This window comes from Chionomys nivalis, chromosome 3, assembly GCF_950005125.1.
Source record: "Chionomys nivalis chromosome 3, mChiNiv1.1, whole genome shotgun sequence".
Lineage (NCBI taxonomy): Eukaryota > Metazoa > Chordata > Mammalia > Rodentia > Cricetidae > Chionomys > Chionomys nivalis.
The window spans coordinates 67,426,488-67,442,481 of NC_080088.1; positions in this window are offsets into that span (position 1 = coordinate 67,426,488).

Sequence of the window (15,994 nt, forward strand, 5' to 3'; positions counted from 1 at the left end):
TAAAGATCAAAGTTGTTTTTTTTTCCCTTCTTCACTTCAAATACCTAATAAATAGCTATGGAATAAATAACCTGCTAAGTGGGGAGAAAGTGAAAGGTAAATGTGGAGACAGGCTCTCTGGGGTGTTAGAAGCCCACGAAAAGGAGTTATGTGGCTATGGACTGAAGCAACATTTCTCCAAAGACTCTGAGGGACACTGGAGAAAACCCACCTTCAAGTTCATTGAAAAGTGAAACAGAATTTTCCTGACTACATTCAGAAAGAGAACAAATTTACCACAGTTTGAGGACTGAAACACGAGTTTTGCACATAAGGAAAGCAATGATCTTTCCTCTTAATGGTTCACAGTTGAAACAGCTTTAAAGAGAGCTGGGATATAGCTCACTGTTTTGGAAATCAGCTTCTGTGTGGATGGCACCTTCTGTAGCATCAGCAGAAAGTGAATTCTGTCTTCCTTCTCCAAGTATATAAAGAATTTCCCAATGAAAGTGCAAGCCAACTGTGCAGGGTTCTCCAAAGGCAAGGCTTCCAACATTTCACTCCACATGGTGTGGTGTCTAACCCTCCATGTAAAGCTCACAACTCCTCTTTACAGATTATTCTATGTCCTCTTCTCATATTTACAATTGAGTTGAGGAGAGGGATCAAAGGAAATAGCTAGAGAACTTAGGTAAAATAAGATAAAAATTTAGAGAAAGCAGAAAGAATGCTTCTTGGCATTGAACTTGGGAATAATTCAAAGCTGGGAGAACAAAACAAATGAACAAGAAGGGGAATATCTGAAGTATGAGCCTCTGCAGAGCAGAGTCCTACACATGGGGGACTGCTTATCTGTCAGAGTTAAGGAGGCAATATCCAGGATCTTACAAGTCAGTAGCAGAAAGACAGTTAACCCAACTTTAAAATAAGAGCAAAGGTTGTAAGCCAACAGTTCTCCCAAGGCATAAATCATAAAAGTCAATATAAAAAATTCTCAATAGCAAAGAAGCATGAATCAAAGTGATGAGGTACCACCACCTTAACTCCAACACAAGGGCTATTTTGAAAGATAGCACACACAAAAAAAAGTGTTGGCAATGTTTTAGGGGACAGGGAACACTTGCACAGTTTTGATAGACAATGGGTTGTACCCATTACAGAAACAAGGAAGAAACTTTCTAAAAAGATTTAAAAAAAAGGAATATTCAGTGATTATTTCTTCTGGTTACACATCCAAATGACATGAAAGACCCTCCCATGAAAATATCTGCAAAATTATCATCATTCCAAGACTAGTCACATTTTCTAAGGTATGGAAAAAACAGAAATGACTGTCAGAATAAATTAATGGATAAAGAAATAATGATGTGCACATAATAAAGCATTATTCTGCCATAAAAGGGGATCTTGCTGCCTTTTCAAAGTATGAGTAGACCTGACAGAGACAGTGCTAAGTGGATTATACAGATGCAGTAAACAAATATTACATGGTTTTACATGAGGACTGTAAAGATCTCTCTCTCTCTCACACACACACACACACACACAAAATAATAAAACAGTGGTTACCAGGGGTCTGGAGTGAGGCAAGTGAAAAAATAAGGAAATAAAATTCAAAAGTTAAACAGTGTTGCGTTTACTATATGGATAAATCTAGAGACCTCATGTACTGCATGAGGACCAGAATTAATAAACTCAGTATATTAGGAGTTTTGTTAAATAAGCAGGATTTAGCTGCTTTTGTCACAAACGGTAACTATGTGGGATGCTAGACAAGCTAATGTGCTTCTCTAGAGCAATCACTTCACTCTTTATGTACGCCCCACACCATGAATGGACCGGAAGACACAATAACTTAGCAAAACATTATATTGTTACCAACCTTGAAACTGCATGGTGGTGTCTCCTGGACAACAGTGTAAATTACTGGTTCTCGCCTGTAGGTTGCAACACCTTCGGAAGTAGAACAACACTTTCACAGGAGTTGCATATCAGATATTTACATTATGTATCAGATATCTACATTATGATTCATAACGGTAGCAAAATTGCAGTAATGAAGTAGAAACAAAAATAATTTAATGATTGAGAGTCACCACAACATAGGAGCTGTATAAAAGGGCCACCATTCTAATAAGGTTGAGAACAACTAGTCTAAAGGAATATTTCTTTTTCTCTTAGTTGAAGCAAAAATGCTGGTCCTTGGTGACACTCTAAAGAGTCCTTTCAGGTCTGATCCCTGTGGTAGGTGACAGTTTCCCCACCACTCACCAAGATGCTCCTGTTCTGGTCCTCAGGTTCCATAAATGTGCCTTTACAAGTCAGGAGACAGTTTGCAGATGTCCTAAGATCATAGATTCTGAGACAGGGTGATTGTCTCATGGTTCAGTGATAACATGAGTCCTTAAAAGAATTGGGGGCAAGGAAAAGGAGGAGAGAGGGAGAAAGCAGTGGGGCGAAAGAAAGGATAGGGAGAAGGCTGCATGCAGGTAGCAGCAAATTACGTAGTGTACTTTGATGACAGAGGAAGAAGTTACAAGTCAAGATCCAGAGGATCTATAGGCACTAAGAAGCTGAAGGAACTGGGTTCTCTTCTAGAGACTAGAGGGGATGGGTCCTGCTAGCACCTTGATTTTACATGCAAGATGCTGAGTTAGGACTTGTGGCCCAGAACTATAAGGAAATCTTTTTATCTATCTCAACTTATAAAACCTTAATGCAAATATTTTAGTTCCTCATCCATTAACCTTTCATTTACACAAAGGCCTTTCTGCATTCTCCAAATAGACTTTCAGGCATGGCACAGCCTGAAAAAAAAAAAAAAAAAACCTATTTTGCACACTATGGAGTAACTTAGCAGCAAATAGCCTGATCTAAACACTGTAACTTTCAAGCTCTGTATAATCATGGAAGTTCTAATTCATTAGCCTTGTACTGTGCTTAATATGGGTAGGTCTTTTTCCTGGAAACTTCAGATCATGAATGGAATTAATTTCTCAAAACTGTCCTAAATTTTTTCTATTGTTTTATTATCCAAATACTTTAGTTTTCATTTTTAAAAATGATAATAGAATTATATAATAATTTGTTGTATGTCCACTTGAATTTGTCTGTATTCACACTGACATTTTATAAAAAGTGTAATTTGATCAAATGACCAATTATTCTATAATATATATTTGTATATAAAAATAGTATTTTAACTCAATGTCAATCTGTTGTGGAGCTGGTTCATTTTTCACTATATTTTAAAAGATACAAAAATATCATTTTTATTTCCTTTATTGATTTAGTATTCAAGTAATGGACTAGTATTAAAGATTAAGAGCTGTAAACTCTATGATATGCAGTATTCCTAGTATGGCACAGATTACTATATATGACACTGTAACATGATTATTGCCAGAACTCAACCCTTACAATCAACTCAGTGCTGACAGCCATGAAGAATATTCTATATGCATGGGATTGCTTCACTGAAGTTTAGCAAAAAAAGTAATGAGGAATTTCTAGGACATTTTGGAAAGCAACACTGTAGTGATGAACCAAGAAACACATCAGGTGTGAGAGCTTGACTGCCGTGTCAAGGAACTTTAAGTTTAGTCTGTCTAGAAAATGTGTCAAAATTTAACATATGCCAGCAAGAGAAGACTACATATGTGGTGTCAGGAAGTTGTGAAAGAACAGACACTTGTGGACATGAAGACATGAAGTTTTCTAGTAGATGAGTTGTTTAAGGAGTATATTTCCTCTTGTGTGAGGCTTGATGAGAGAGTAGAGTCAACACAACATGGGTATATATAATTTGCTAAGGAATATGTAATGTAATGTGATTTGCATAAATTGTAAACCAAGTGCTAGTTTTGCAAAGTGAGATTGTTCCAATCAACACTTTTAGCCAGAGCTTGTGAGGTGTCAAGATGAGTACCGGCTTGTCCATATGACCTCAATGTGACTGTGATGAACTTTGTGAGAGTTTGGATGTAATTGGCCTGCATCGTCTCATACAGAGTGGCACTATTAGAATATTTGGTTTTGTTGGAGTGAGTATGGTCTTGTTGGAGGAAGTGTGTCACTGTGGGAGCAGACTTTGAGGATTCCTACGCTCAGAACACCACCCAGTATATCAATTGACTTCCTGTTGCCTACAAGATGTAGGACTCTAAGCTGCTACTCCACCACCATGTTTTCTGGCATGCCACCATGCTCCTTGCCATAATGATAATGAACTGAACCTCTGAAACTGTAAGCGAGCCCCCTCAATTAAATGTTTTCTTAGAAGAGGTGCTGGGGTCATGGTGTCTCTTCACAGCAATAAAAAACAATGAGAAAGATTCCCTATGTGCCTAGCTCAGAAGGTTCTTCAAAGACTTCCTGTTTGCTTTTGGCAAAACAGAATACTGTTCTGACATGTTCACATGCATCCCCTATGTATGGAGATTAGTAGTGCTGAAGGATAGAACCCCGCTCCAAGAAGAACATAACACAGTGTTTTCATTTATCTATGTGTAATGCTTAGATGTGTTTTCTAGCTTGTCAGAGAGCCCCAGAGAAAAGCATCCAGATAGATAAGGGGTCATTCACATATACTTTACTTTGTTCCTTCTCTATTCGTTTTCCCCACCTCTTCACTTTTGCTCCCTAGGATTGCAAGGTGGTTGCCTTACAGTCCACTTTTTGAAGAAACTCAAATTGAGGGAATTCACAAATGAAATGACACAAGAATGTACACACAAGATGGAATTTGTGATTAGACCCATTGCTCCTCAGATGGTCGCCAGGACTATAGATAGAGGTAAAGAAATAGCTATTGTTGCTGAAATGCTATATTCTTGTAGTATAGAATTATTAAACATGAATGAACTGTACAGCAAACTATTACTTGGAAAGCAATGAGAGAAACAGTGACTTTATGGAGTCAGATAATGTATTCATCTCCATGTATGCTGTTTAATAAAAAGAAAGATGCAGCTTTATTCAGGTAAAAAATCAATTAAGGAAAGACTGTGAAAGATGGAATGGCTCAAATAGTGTTGTAAGGAGGGCTGCTTGTTCTTCCTCGCCACCCAGCTAGCTTAGCCCTGAAATAACCACACAGAAACTGTATTAATTAAAACACTGCTTGACCCATTAGCTCTAACTTCTTATTGGCTAACTCTCACATCTTGATTTAACCCATTTCTATAAATCTGTGTATTGCCACATGGCAGTGGCTTACTGGGAAAGATTCAGTATATCTGTCTCTGGTGGTTCCATGGTGTCTCTCCTACTCTGCCTTTCTTTCTCCCAGCATTCAGTTCTGTCCCATCTACCTAAGTTTTGCCCTATCAACTAGTCCAAGGGATTTTCTTTATTAACCAATGAAAGCAACACAAAGACAAGAGGACCTTCTACACCAAAATAGTGTGCAAAGTTATTCTCATTCATGAAGTCAAATGGTGGACTGATACTAAAGTCAGGCTCAGCATTCAGTTAATAGGGAGATGGAGTTATGAAGGAGATAAAACTGAGTCTCTTGACTTTGGGGCTATTATTAAAAAGTAGTAATGTCAAAAGACCTGGGAATGAGAGTATTTTAATATATGTGTTTAAGAACTGAGAAACTACATTAAACCCTCCTGAGCAGAAGTCATTCTGTTCTTGCTAGAAAACAAGTATTTTTCCCTTGCCTGGAGACTACACAGATGCTGTATCTGAAGTGAAGATCTCATGGGAATGAAGTTTTTCTTCCTCTAATTCTGGTCCTCTCTCAGATTGTGTGTTGCTCAATTAATAGGGCTATTTTCTGTTTAGAATAAACTGAAAGAAAACACACTCTTTAGTCAGATAGTAGTTGTTATTTTTACTAAAATGCTTCAAGTTCAAATGAATGTGAAAGGAAGCCATCTCCTAAAAGCATCTGACTAGGATTAAGGACAAGTTCAAGTAAAAAAATAGGGAAATAATTTATTCAATGGAAGTATGTGCCCTTGACTTTAAATTTAACACAATGGCAATGAGCATGCTCACATATGATCTTTAAGCATTATTATAATACTCTTTGTAAATTGAGCATAATGAACATTACAGAAAGTCAATGAGGTGTAAATGTAAGAATTCTTTTCTGAGAACTGAATGGAGAAGTCAGAAAGCATGTGGGGATAGGCGAGTAAGAATTGGTCTAACTTGTAGGAATAGTGGGCCAATCCTATCCTGTATCCTCTGAGGTGGTCTGGAGGGTACACTCTTCACTTAGGCAATAGGAATACAGTTGTGAAGGGATCATTGGCTTCATTGAGAACATCTTTGCCCACTGTCTTCTCTCAGTCAAGGTTGACTGTTAAAGGTTCACCAAATTGGAAAAGGTCATGTTTGAAGGAGATTAGATATCAGTGAAACAAAATGCAGGTGTCAACACTGTATCTTTGTAGGAAACCTGAAATGAACTGTAGATTTGGTGTGGCAGCAAAGCATTTAGAATCTTCAGAATCAGTGTCAATCATCAGTGGACAACAATGATAGTGATGTGAGGTACATAAACTTTTCAAGTTTGTAAACAGAAAAATAAAACACTGAAAAGATGAAAACATATTGCAGTGGTTACCAAGAGATCTTCCAGGCACTTCCTTCATAGAAAAAAAATTCTCAAAACCAGAGCCCACCAACCAAAATCTCCTAGAGCAAAGATCTGCAATGGTATCACTCAGAAAAACAAAATGAAACAAAGCAAAACGAAATAAAACAAAAACAAACAAAAAAACAAAACTACTTCCCAATTATTACCCCCATGGAAAGATAACCATTTACGTATAAGAGTTCACTTCCAGGACAGATTGATCAAAATCTACATTGACATTGGACATGACTTATGAGACCAAAAGATACTGTTTTCTTCTCAAAATGGAGACCAGTAGAGGCCGGGTGATGAACAAAAGTATGGACCAAATCAATCTGATTGTGTGCTATGTATATATGTATGCTCTCTGGTCATTTCTTTGACCCTAAGTATACAACTGCGATGAATACATAGCAGATGACAGAAACATGGTACTATTTATTCTTGTGGAATAAACGGTTTTATGGTACCAAGGGTCAAGTGGATCTCCTGGAACTCTCAAAAGTTACCAAGAGTTTAAATCAGTACCAATGCTGCACCCTAGGAAGAATGACAAATGTTTGAGCCATCATTGTAGATATACAGTACATAGGGCTTAGTGGTACCCATTCACTTCATAATATATAATCCAAGTTGGGTACACCATTACAGGATCAGCGCTAAACATGATCAGCCTCATACAGTGCTGGGACTAACTGTGGCTATCACAGCTTTGGTTCCATATTGTAATAAAACAAGACAGTCTGATTCTTCATGTTCTGACAGATGGACAGGAGGTATTGTTCTCAAACTCCACCAATAAAGGGGGAAAATGTATGCACATTCGTCTGATCCTGTTCATTCTTCTGGTATCCCTCATATTAGAGATTTGATCAAGGATCCTGATCATCTTACACTTTACATGACAGTAAGTCTCTATAGTAGTCTAGTGCTTTGACCCATCATGCTGATTGGAGAAAGATAAAAGTACTTTTGGAATCTTTCTGTAGCTTTTAGATAACAAAATGTTACAACTTCAGAAAACTAATGACACTTTTTTGTGTGTATCTAGTCCTTTATTTTAAGGTCATAAATTTTTAGTATGCTTTGAGAAGCTGGGTTTTCTTTTCTCACAAAATTTTTAAATATTTATTTTAGATATACTATTAAATAAGCCCTCGAGTTTCTATTGGCTTGCAAATGTCTTCTGAAATATGCTAATTTTACATATGATATTGTCCATATTCCGTTTTGTATATCTAGTTGTCAAATACCATGTGCCTTAATTTATAACTAACTGAATTCTAGTCTCCTTTAATATTTTTACTTATTTGCATGTCCAGATGCCTTTTTATTTTTTTCATTAAAAAGTTGGGAAAACTAATGGGAGATTCAATAATGAAATTATAATTATAACTTTGAAATATTTAAAAACTCTACAAAAGTTAATATTTATGCACAAAAATATAAGTACTTAATTTATATGTTACTTAAATTCTATTTTCTATGAGCTGTGCACGTAATATGAGCCTACTCTCTAAAAATTCTGTATTATTGCCTCTACAAATGCAATATACATTAATTAACCATAATATATTCATAAGGAAACAATAATCATTATGACTAATCAAATATTAATATTAGAAAGAAATGTGTGGTACTTTATATACCTGATCTGTGTAAATACAGATGTGTGAAGGAGAGAAGATAAATAATAATAGTGAGTCTCCCTGATACCACATAGAGAAACAAATGTAATGGTTAGCTTCGATGTTTTGTGTGTGTGTGTGTGTGTGTGTGTGTGTGTGTGTTAAATATGCAGGGGGTACATGTGTACACAGAGGTCAGGACTCTATTACTGTCTACTCTACTCCCTTAAAATACATTTGTTTTCTGAACCTGGAGCTCGACTGGCAACCAACCATCCCCAGAAATTCTTTTGTCTAGTACCTCTACCTTTTGCCACACGCACACAGTGCTAAGGTTAGAGGCATCCACAACCACATGTGGCTTTTCATGTAGGTTATAAGAACTTAAAGTTAGGTCTTCATACTGACAAGTAAGTGTTCTTCTCCTCTGAGCCATCTCCCCAGCCTATAAGTAACTGTACTTTGCTATTATAAAGTTTTTCATGTGGACTTAATAGTATTTGTGGTCAAAAGAAAAGTTTCAAGGTAATGAATGACAGTGCTTGTGTACTGTAAAAAAAACCATTTAAGTATAACAGAGGTATTTACTATATATAATATGCAACATAAAATACATAGTATAATGTTTATATAGCCATATTTTATAATAGAATGTATAACAGCAATACATGGAGCACTGTAGTCACCAAAAGGAAATTTGTGAATCAAAAGAGATGTTGATGGCATTGTTTTAGAAACTGTCCAGGAGTAGGTTTTAATAGTTTGTTTATTCTTCTTTATTTTAATATTCTCCTAATCCACACAAATTTTATAATTTTAACAGTTCATGGGGCCATGGTGTCACATGCTTTTAATCTCAGCATTTGGGAGACAGAGGCAGGAAGGTCTCTGTGAGTTCAAAGCCAGCCTGGTCTACAGAGCAAGTTCCAGGACAGGCTCCAAAGCAACACAGAGAAACCCTGGAAAAAAAAAAGGGGGATAATTTTAACAGCTCTAGAAGATATGCGTTCCCGTGACGGCATTGCTTCAGCCCGTTGTACGAAGGTATTTTGTTGGCAAATGTGAAAATGTACTTGTTACACAGGAGAAGCTGTGAGGACACAGCCTTTATGTTCATTCCTTCGGAGTTTGTCTTACAGCAAATGGATTCAGCAGCTGTTCACATTGTTAGCTGCATTAAAACAAATTGAAAAAGCCAACTTTACATTCTTCTGCATGACAGCAAAAAAAAATCCCCTAATCCCCTAAGACAAAACCCAAGAAGGATGACTGACCTAACAACTTTTGTACTGTTATTTGTTGAGGAAGTGGAAAGGGCCATAAGATTGATTAAACCAAATAGCTAGTTTTGGGTTGACACTTTGGGCAATTTGTTCATCTCTCTTTGTTTACCCCTGTTCTAAGCACGGCCAAGTCTGTTGCCATTCAAGCAAACATGATTTCTGGTAAATTATTACTTTTTAGAAACAGAGTTAATGCTGGTTCCTCATTTATAGAAATTAATGCTAAGGCTAATGTAAACACCCAGCAGCCCATTGCTGTTTGTGTTTCGGTTGGGTGCTTTAAATGCTTGATGATCTAGTTTCCTCTCCTGAGTCAGCAGAGTCCCATTTGGGGTCTCCTGCTAGAAGCTAATTCCTTCCATTCCTTTGAGTGCAGGTGGTATGATCTGAAGATAGTGACCCGCATTTTAAGAACACATTTATTTTATAAATACTATTATCCTGTTTTATCCAGTCCTTTCTATGGGCAACATGATGAATTCAACAAAATACACAATTGCCTTTCCTCAGTAAGGCCTTGGTATATGTTGAAGTCAGTTTTAATAATAGGACCTCTTTTGGCTTCCAAAAATAGAGAATCAACTTAGTTTTTTTTTTCTTTTTTACAGATTTGTTTTTATATGCACAGCATTTTTCACATGTAAACCACAAAATCAAAAACTAAAGAAAAACTATTTCTTATAAATGCAAAGGCAAAATTTCTGAATGAAATTCTAGCAAAAATAATTACCAAGAAGGCCATCTACATCAAACTGACTTTATCCATAAAATGCAGGGTTTAACCCAATGTATGTAAGACAACAAATATAGTAAATCATATAAGTAAACTTAAAGACAAGAACTATCATCACCATAACAGATACAGAAAAGACCTTAAATAAAATCCAGTGTTGTTTCATTAAAAAAAAAAAGTCCTAGAGGAAACAGTACTGGAAGAAACATAGCTCAATATGGTATGATAACTATATATGACAAACCCACAGCCAACATTACCAGAGAAGAGAAAATCTCAATCCCATTAAAATCAGGAATAACAGGACTTCCCTCTGTCTCTACTCCTTTTCAATATGGTGCTGAAGCACTAGCTGGAACAACAAGGGAGGCGGTGAAAACCGAACAGATAGAATTATGAGAAGATGTCGAGTCATCCCTATTTGCAGAGAATATGATATTACACTTAAGAGATGTCCCCAAAAAAAATCCACAGAAAGATTCTAGAAAAAAATCAACAACTTCAGAAGTGTCCAGGTACTAAATCAACCTACAAACATCAGTAGATTTTCTATTCACCATCAGTGAACACACTGGGAGAACATAACCATTCTCATTTACAGTAAATATCAAAGACAAAATAATATTGTAGAACAAACTGATCAAGGGGTGAAGACCTCTACAAGAAAAACTTCAAATTTCTGATTTAAATGATTGAGACAAAAAAAATTAGAGAGTAGAAAGACATCCTGTGCTCATGGAGTAGAAGTAATATTTTAAAAATGTACATAATACCAAAAGCTATTTACAAATTAAATGAAATCCCAGCCAAAATGGTCATGGTACTTTTCACAGAAATAGAAAAAAAAAATCCTAAAACTCATATGAAACCAGAAAATATCCCAGATAGTTAAAGCAATCCTAAGCAAAAATAATAATAATGGAGGGGCTACAATTCCAATATTTAAGATATATTATAGAGCTAGACATATTAACTATAGTACTGCCATAGAAATAGACATGTAGTCCACTGGACTAAAATAGATGACTCAGATATGAGTGTTCATAATTACTGTCATCTTATATTTGACAAAAAGCCATAAAACACCCTGGAGAGAGTGAGAGCGAGAGAGAGAGAGAGACAGAGAGAGAGAGAGAGAGAGAGAGAGAGAGAGAGAGAGAGAGAGAGAGAAGGAGAGTAAGGAAGGAAAAAGGAAGGAAAGAAGGAGGGAGGGAAGGAAGGAATAAAGAAAGCATTTTTAACAAATGATGCTGGGAAAATTGGATGTCTACATACAGAAGAATCAAATTAGCCCCACACTTATCATCCTATACAAAAATGACATCTAAGTGAATCAAAGACCTTAAATTGAAACTCGAGACATTAAAATGACTAGAAAAATGCATAGAAATTACAATAAAAAATTTAGGTATAGAAAAGGACTTTCTAAATAGGACTCCATAAGTTCAAGATTTAAGGCTGGCTACTGGGACCTCATAAAACCAAAACATTCCTGTACAACTAAGAAAACAGTCTATACAGTTAAGAAGAGACAGAATAGGACAAAATGTTTGCCAGGTTTACTTCTCAAAAAGGTTTAATAAACAGAATATGCAAAGAATCCAAAATAAAAGGTCAAAAAATCAAAGAACCCATTTTTTTTTTTTAAGAAAAGTGGCAGGAATCCAAACAGAGTTCTCAAGAAAAGAAATAACAAAGACTAAAAAATACCTTTAAAAAGTGTTCAGCACCCTTAGCAATTAGGAAAATGCAAATTAAAACAACTTGGAGATTTTTATCTTACTCCAGTCATAATGGCTAAGAACAACAAAACTGCTAATAACTAACAACATGCTGGTCAGTTCAGAGGAAAGGAGAATCCTCATTTACTGTTGGTAGGAATGCATATTGGTATAACCCTTCTGGAAATCAGTCTGGCAATTCTTCAGAAAACCAAAACTAAATATGCCATATGACTCAGCTATACCACTCCTTGGAATATGCCCAGAGGACATGATCAGCAATGTGAATGGGTTTTTTTAAAGTTCTCAAAGTATGTTATTATACACTCAGTTTCTTTGAACACCAAAATCTTAGACCCTTGTTTGTGACCAAATGATATACTACTTCTGTTTCCAGCTTCATTCCTACCGTGTTTTTGGTATTTTCTAATTCCTGCTGAAATAATTTCCAGGGTTTTCAGCCGTTTGAACCATAGTCCAGCCTCCATCCTTCATCCACTTGTAAATAAGGGAAATAAATGCCTGACAACACACGATAACGATGTCACATATAACTGTACCGGTCAGATAATTCTGTTCAATTCTTTAACTGGATGAGAGCCAGAAAAAAGTATGGACTCAGTGGAAGCAATTTGATTAGAGTAACGAGAAAATCTGTGGAAAAGGCAGAAGTGACTTCCGGGTCCCCCTCTCGGTTCTCTTTCATCGATAGCATACAGCTTTAGTGACTCTGATTTATAAAAGTATTCTAATGAATACTCAGAACAGCCTTAACTAATGAATAGCCTTTTCTAATGAATACTCAGAATAGCCTTAACTAAACCACAAAAAAAAACAGTGTTAAGCAATCACATTTCTACCCCCCCCCCCGCAGCCACCTTAAGATTTCATGCTGAGTGATTCCCTAGATGTGAGCTCTACCATAGCAAACACATGTTTTATCTAAAAGTCATTAACTTGTTCTGCCTTTTGAATTCATCATGGCGTCATAGGTTTAAAAGCCCCTTGAGGAATTACTAAATGTCTCAGACATTTCAAAGATGTTCTGGGTCAAAATATCATTTTGAAAGAGGACACTCAAATTAGAGGTGAATAAAAGAGTTGGAAATCAACTGATTTAGTCCCTGAAGTAAGCAGGGAGGTCTCAATTATAGGCAGTCTCGGGTCAGGGCTCTCTGGAGGTTCTATAGTGGTATATGATTTTAGTGTCCCCGAAAGCCAAACCTTTGCAGGTGACCTAATTGAGTTATAAAGATAATTGCAGTAAAGGGCAGTCTCTTCCTTGTGTCAGACTTAAACATCACCTTTTCCAGTTCATGAATATATTTGATCCACTTAGAAAGTGACAGCTTTCCTGATATTGGGGCCTTATTTCTTCTGTCTCATTTTCTTTTCCTGCTTCTAATGCCATTTAAATTGTAAGTTCATAAAGTCGGTTAAACTTGCAAACTGTTAAAGATAATTAAGATATGCAAGTTAATGGTTAGTCATACTGAGTACAAATCTAATTTATTTACAGAAACAAGTTTGGAGAGAGAGAGAGACCAATTTTCATCTACCATCATGCAGTCTTCTTTTATCCCCTGTCATATAGCATTCTGCATATGATGTCAACATTTAGCCAAGAGAAAGTAAAGCAAAGCAAGTTTAAGGTAAACTTTGTTTGTTTACTGTAAAATATGATTTAAAAATGGTTATGATAGATTAGATGCTTGAGTAAAATGGGTTAAATTTACAACTCACTTGCACGACAGTAAGTCTTCAGACTCAGCAAGTTCTCTTGGACGATGCTCAAGTTCCCTTGCATGGAACACCATCCCACCAGAGTAAGCAGCATGCTAGCTTCAATACAGGACAGGAATGTACAAGCAGTAAGACCTGCATGAAGTCTGCTGTTATTCTATCTCTGACTGTGTAAGCCTGACCAGCTCTTGTCATGTAGATCTAACTATTAAAAGCAACTTCCTCCTTATCTAAAAATAAATTATTCCTCATGTCTAACATGACAGGCAGATGGATTCTCTTGACCAATGGAGAATCTCATAGTCTGGATCCACATCATAATATATCTCAAACAATAGGGAGGAACAGAGAGGCAAATAGCAATCACTCTGCTCTCAGTGTCTCCTGAACTGACTTAAGAGAATGCTGTGAACAGGGGAACCTTGTACCTTCTACAACCAGCTGGTATGAAACATGTATGCTAGTTCAACTGGTCATGTCTTTTGCTATGACATTCAGTTCTTCTTCTAAGCAAAAACTAATTTCAGGGTCTGTACACTAACCATCCTGCTCCCTCATTAAAAGAAAATGTCAGATTCTCTCATCAAACTCATAGCTTTGTAAAGTTATTCAGAATATTCAAGCAGTGTCTTTGACAGTTGGTTTTATATCTGTAGAGTCAACAAATGATTCTACTAAGTAATGGCCCAAGCCCTCTGATTCTTCAGGAGGAAATGACCTGGATGAAGGAGACTCTCTCCAGCGTGGGCTCACCTGCGGTGCTTTGAAAATGCAATCTAGTTTCTACCCAGATAGAGGGCTTCAGAGTCAGTCCTGCAGTCTCACCTTATAGCCCATAAGGAGTTTATGGGTTTGGCAGTGTGATGATTTGAATGAGAATGGTTCCCATAGGCTCATATATTTGAATGCTTGGTCACCAGCCAGTGGCATTACTTAAGAAGATATTAAGAACTTTTCTTACTGTTCTTAGTATATGGTAATGCAGAGATTTCTCGATCAACAAATGAATAAAGAGTTGACTTTAGCCTTCTTTGTTAATTCAGTCTATGATAAGCCTTATTTATTACAGATTTGACTGACTGCTATTCTTTTACATCAATTGGTTGAGTATATAGAATGAAAATGTTGTTGAGAATACTTTTTGATTAATTCATTTTGCATCCTGGCTACAGTTTCCCCTCCCTCCTCCCCTCCCAGTTCCTCCTCTAATCACCCTTCTGTCCCCACTCCCAACCCATTCCTACTCCATTTCTCTTCAGGAAAGGGCAGGCCTCCCATGGATATCAATAAAATACGGCATATCAAGTTGCAGTAAGACTAAGTACCACCTCCCCATGTATTAAGCATGCGCAGGGCAACCCAAAATGAGAAATTTTATGGGGAAAATTTAAAAAATCATTCTGGTTGTTAAATGTCAAGGTAATCAATCACCTTATCCTTCAATGGAACATTGATACATGGTCCAGCTGGCTGTGTAATTGCATTTAACCTTACGTTAACTTTATGCAAAAGTTTTCCTCATGTATCTTTGTGTCTTAATGCTCCCCACAAAGTGGTACAGTTGTTACCTCCTAATTTATGTTCTGGATCTTTACCAACTGTTAAGTTTCATCAAGGCCCCTTGGATGGACCCTCTTCCCAGGCACTCTAATTGCCTTTCTTCTCTATGCCCTCTGCCACCCTTGAAGCACTTAGTGAGAGAGACTGATGCCCCCAAACGTCTCAATGCAATTTGAGTGACCTCTATAAGGGGACTAATGGGTTATGGGCCACTGAACTGATCCTTTTTCCTGCCACTCTGAATATTATTTGGGGGACTTAGAACTAAAATAGCTGAGCTAAAGCCTTCTTTGCATCAGTTAACGTCCCTGTCTCACCAGCTAAGGTCAGCTTACTCCCCTTCAGGACAAGCTCAACTCCTTGTCTGCCGAAGTATTCCAAACTGAAAAAGGACTAGATTGGACTACTGAGATGGGATTTGTGCTCTCATCTGCTGCTTCCCAGCCAGCGATCCTAACTGGTTTGAGATGATGCCTAGAGACATGGGTCAGACAAAAATTCAACCACAAGCCTCCTCTTATAGTTCCGTCCCAACCTGGCTCCTCCCCTTGCCTCCTTATTATCTTCATACTTATGTTTATAACCCATCTTTTAAATGCTTTATTTTTCTTCTTATATTATCCCAACACACAGACAGACAACCCAACACACACACATATACACACAGACACACACACACACACACACACACACAAGTTTTTTCAAGACCTCTCAGCCTGCCACATCTTCATTTGTTTCAGATACACCTGCAA